The sequence below is a fragment of the Schistosoma mansoni genome, chromosome W (assembly GCF_000237925.1).
Source record: "Schistosoma mansoni strain Puerto Rico chromosome W, complete genome".
Classification (NCBI taxonomy): domain Eukaryota; kingdom Metazoa; phylum Platyhelminthes; class Trematoda; order Strigeidida; family Schistosomatidae; genus Schistosoma; species Schistosoma mansoni.
The window spans coordinates 14,530,047-14,535,233 of NC_031502.1; positions in this window are offsets into that span (position 1 = coordinate 14,530,047).

A 5,187-nucleotide genomic window follows, 5' to 3' on the forward strand; every position below is an offset into this window, starting at 1 on the left:
ACATTGGAAATTGGTTGAGTCTACTAGAATAAATATTTGCATTTGAAGGTATGACACTTCAAGACAGCACTTTTCAAGTTAATTTCAGCTTAAACCATTAGATATGACGTGACAGATTTATCTTGTCTGTTTCATTTAGGATCATTTTGTTTGACCTTAAACAATTGCCTTAACCTCTACTGAGGACTACCTAAATAACAAATAAAATAAATCAGTTTTCTAATATTTCTATTGAAATTAATTAATCTGGACAAATTATTTTGCACCTATCGAACAAAGAAATTGTGGAAAATCAATCGGGTATTTATGAAACCATTTTTACATAGATCCATTGACGCACTTGTAAATGAAACAGTTACAAAATATTATGTTTTCATTTCTTGAGAGTATAAATAGATTCTGGGAAACAGGTTATCTAATATAAATAAAAAATTTCAACCTTTACATAGTTGCCAGGAGTTTACAGAGGTTTAATCTGTGAACCAAAACATGTGTAATTTATGGTAATGGTTTTGAAAATATCGATATTTTGTCAAATGTTGATAAGTCACATCTGTGAAACCTGAAGCTAATTTTTAATTTTTATAGACACTGAAGAGTCCCCTACGTAAAAAAAGGTAGGGAAGTAGCATTAAATGGGTCACTAAATGAAAACTTTTGAAAAAAGGCAACAAGCATCAACAGTGAAGCATTTGGATGGAGTTATGACAATTATTTTCTTGGATATTTTATTGATTCACAGTAGAAAGAAATCCTCTACAGATACTTTAAAATTATATCAAGATTGAACGAGAACATTTAAATTACTTATGAGTAAATTCAACTTGAGAATTTACACAAAGTCCAAAAAATATAGAGTAAATTACTTTTTAAGTAAGTGGATGTTTCCCAGTAACTCAGAAGACTAAAAAATAGAATAAATGATCAGAGCTCAACAAACTTGAAAGTATCCTTAGTTTTAGACGCATAAAGAATGTAATGGGGCCTCATAATTACCTATGAATTTGGATATTGTGACAGTACTTGTAAGTATCAAAAGCGATATGATTACCGCAGCAAGATAAGAGACCAAAAATATTACATTTGGTATTGCCTTTTAGATAGTATTTATGGTAACATAAAGCAAACTTACTACTTTTCAATAGGCTGGACAAATTATTAGAATAGATAGTGAAAATGAAAATAATAAAAGTTAGATGTTGGATCTCATCTTGGAATGTTATGGTACTAAGTTTCTGAATAAGCAGAGATGGATAGTGGCTAGCAATGAGATCCAGGACGTGCGTTTCGTCCTATTTTGGACTCGTCATCTGCGACGTGAGGCGATATCGAGGCAATCCGCATAGTTTGCATATATACCAGTAAGATACTGATCCATTTCAGTCTCACGTATCAAAGGGAAGATTCCAACAACCAATTCAATATTAAGTTTCTGAATGTTTATTTCTCAGTGTTTTTATTTCTCAGATAAAATATCGAAACCCACTTCCCTAGGTTCACAACATAAAAATGATTGATTTCAAAGTTCATTTGTGATCTCATAAAACGTGTACGAACATCAAAGATAGATGAATGGATTACTTAGAAAACATAGTGGCTATTACTTTATTAATAATCGAGACCGATAGTCCATTAAGCAGTTAACTTTCAGGGTTCCAGTTTGGCATATTCCGATCAGTTGATTTACTTAGAACTGCCCCTGTGATACGATAACACACGCGGACTTGTGAAACATTTCTGGTTCTTTGTATTATTTAACACGATGAAACTGTTTATGTAAATTAGCTTCAGATTAGCTACTTATATCGTTACGCATCATATAGTGTATATATATATATAAGAACACTGAACGAGGTTTATTAACTAAACTGTTCAGGTAGGGCTGTTTGGTGTCACATGACTCACCACAATCCTCATTCACTTAAGACTTTGCACGGTAATTATTCTAGTATGAGGATTTGTAGAACATGAAGTATTTTCACAGTTCACACGCAAATAGAGATCTTGGGTTTTATTTCCGGATTCGTAGTCATGGATGCTTACTGCTGAGTAGCAAAATATTAGGGTGAAGTGGTCACCTGGTACTTCAAAGTTTTCAGTGGTGGTCCAGCTAAAATCAGTTTGGTAGTTAAACTGTGAAAAAGTAATTATTCTAAATCTCAAACGTTTTCGCTTATAGAAATATTCATTTTCTTCCAGTGTTGAGATATACACAGAAACCTAATTCATTCTCATACTTCATTTTGTTAGATCTAAGTTTAAGCCATGTTTTTGCAACGTAAAAGCTGAATTAGTGAACCAGAGTATAATGGCTAAAAAATGATTGATAAAACTGAAATGAACTTCATATCATTTTAAGATAAATAAAAAAAGACATACCTAATCAACTGATCTTAAATATTCCAACTGGTTTTAATTCAGAAAACTATGAATACCAAACGCATTTTCAAAGATGCTTGACTCGAACACGATAAAATATTGTAAATTATGAATCAAATGATTTTGACAGACATTCATATATCCACTCACTTAGGTTCTGCGAAGTCGTCAATGTATGCTTTTATTATTAGGAAATTATGGCACTCATTCGAACTAGTAAGTTTTGTTATTTTTACACAACAATTTTAATTCAAATTAGCTACGTTCACTATGATTGATCTGTTTAATCACGAACTTATTCTCCTGAATTATAAACACAAAGAAAACGCAAAGAATCTGTATATGCATTGTTTCTCACATCACTCGAATGTAAATCAAGTACTGCACTATATATGTTCATAATAATCCAGATGTATGGAAAGTGTTATCAATAATGAAAAGGTTTTTTAAGATTTTGAAACTAATCACATTTGGAACTGGATGAAACCAAAAAAAGTAAGTGAAAAGCTATATAGACCTAAGAAAATAGTTTTTTGGATGATGGTTAGCAGTGATAATCAGTACGAGAGTTGCATACGATATGAGATTCGTCATTTGGATTCATATATATCACAGTTTTGTTGTTTATGTTGAGACTAGTATCCAGTATCTACCTCTATAGTTGCCTTCATGTTATTTTGCTAAACTTGTAACTGAAGACAATGACGATATTTCTAACAAGGGTTCACACATACTGAAGATAAATGGTAAAAATAAGTTTTCAGATACCGAAATGCATACAAAATGAGGTATACTGCATAACTGTAAATTCATACGCTTGAAGAAAATAAGTGGTAGATCTCTACTACCTCTACTATAATTTTTCTCAATGTTCCGCAGATAACTGGAGTGATGCTTACAGTCCTATGTTTTTTGTAAGCCATTCTAGTCTCCAGATCTTATTTTTAGTGTCATATATGTAGTTTTAATCTAAGATCCATAATTTCAAGAAAGTAAACAGTATCAGTATAAATAATGAAGCGTCAATTCCATCGTAATGGATATAAATCGATGCATTACCTTCTACTGAATGACTTACTGAATTGTTAACGAAATTTATTTATTTACTAACTTGAAGATAACTGAAAGAAAGTGGAAAAGCTACCGATGCTAGTAATATGTAGGGGTTGTGAATCAAAGTTCTCTAGAAATTCATAAATAGCCACAAAATAATCGCTGAACAGGATAACGATGGTTTTAGTGTCATTTATAATTGAGTTTAACAGGACGAATCATGAAGTACTCGGATTTTTCAAAAAATTAAGGGATTAATTAAGTAGAAGTATTAAGCTTTTCACTTTCGAACTGGTGATTAGCTGTAACAAATACAATAAATAGCTTCTAATCTGTAGGTTTCTTCAATTTTATGGACAATTTAGCTATTTTTACAACTGGAGAGAAGCTGTTTGAAGCAAAGTAATGTCTGCCACGATACTTAACTGGAGTGTACTAACCATCAGGCTCAATCAAACTGTACAATTTCATAGGTCCAATGAAACCGAAGTAAAAACTGTTTGATAAAACGTGTCTGATTGGTCTTGAGGACTATTATTAAAGACATCATGTCAATGTGAAGAGGGCAATTTCTATACAGCATTAAATAACATTTCGATTGACTGACCGAGTTATTACAGCTACATAAAAGCAATTAAAATTTGTTACCTAATAAGGCAGATTTTATTGTTTTAGTGTTGTATTTAGTGCCAGGTTGGATTTTTTGAACAGTATTTATAAAAATCGGTCTTAAGAGCAAATATATGGAAGGAATATTGAGGCTAAAAATCAAATGTTTTGCAACAGACTGACTTTAGAAGACTGTTAACCTGATTTCTTATTACACGAGTTATTTAAATTGAGATAGTTTTCTGCTAACTCGCACTAGTAACAGAAAGTTTAGTAGACATGATATATTGCTGATTTATGTTTGTAGCTTCATTTCTGATAAAATGAACAGTAACTCTCAGCCTTTTTAGAGAGCTACTTCTTATCAACAGACTTTTGACCACATTTTTTCATCAATTCAGTCGATCTGATAAAAATCAGTTCGAGCAGCACACAGATTTATTTTATTCTCACAATATTCCATATTTTGAAAACGACAGTGTTAAAATACTAATATTTGATAAATTCAGCCATTCAGTTTATGCTTGTATATATTTATGGGTCAAAATGAACAACTAAGCTTGATGTCACTATTGATGTACCTTATGGACCGATGTAATACTAATCAACTTAGCTGTTTATCTGCTTCAAAAATAAGAAAACCTGTGATGAATAGATATCAGACGTTTGACCACACTTATATACCTCTGGAACAAAATGCAATTTGTTTTACAATAAGGAAATATCAATACAAAGTTACTAGTTTTGCTACGTTAAAAAGAGGGTTTATACACCTGAACTGACTGTTAATTGTAAAAATATGAGGAAAGAGGGTCTTCTAAGCTTTCCATGTAGTGTGGTCCAGTGAAAATATATAAAATTATTAATGATAAATTTTGACTACTCGTGTTACATAGTTACAGTAAATTCAGCTTTTTACAAGTTCTTGACAACTTATGAGACGCCATTTATTTAATAAACATACAAGAGTCTTGAAGATATAAAACTGTCGAGTTCTTAAGCTATCTTTCAGGTCCATTATCGATTTATGTTACTTAGTACACAGCAAAATGGATTAAGTGTTCGCCAGATTCCATTTAGAAATGATTATATATTCTTTTTAACTAATAAGGATCTTAGTTGAAAGCGTGAGTCAATTGAAGCTAG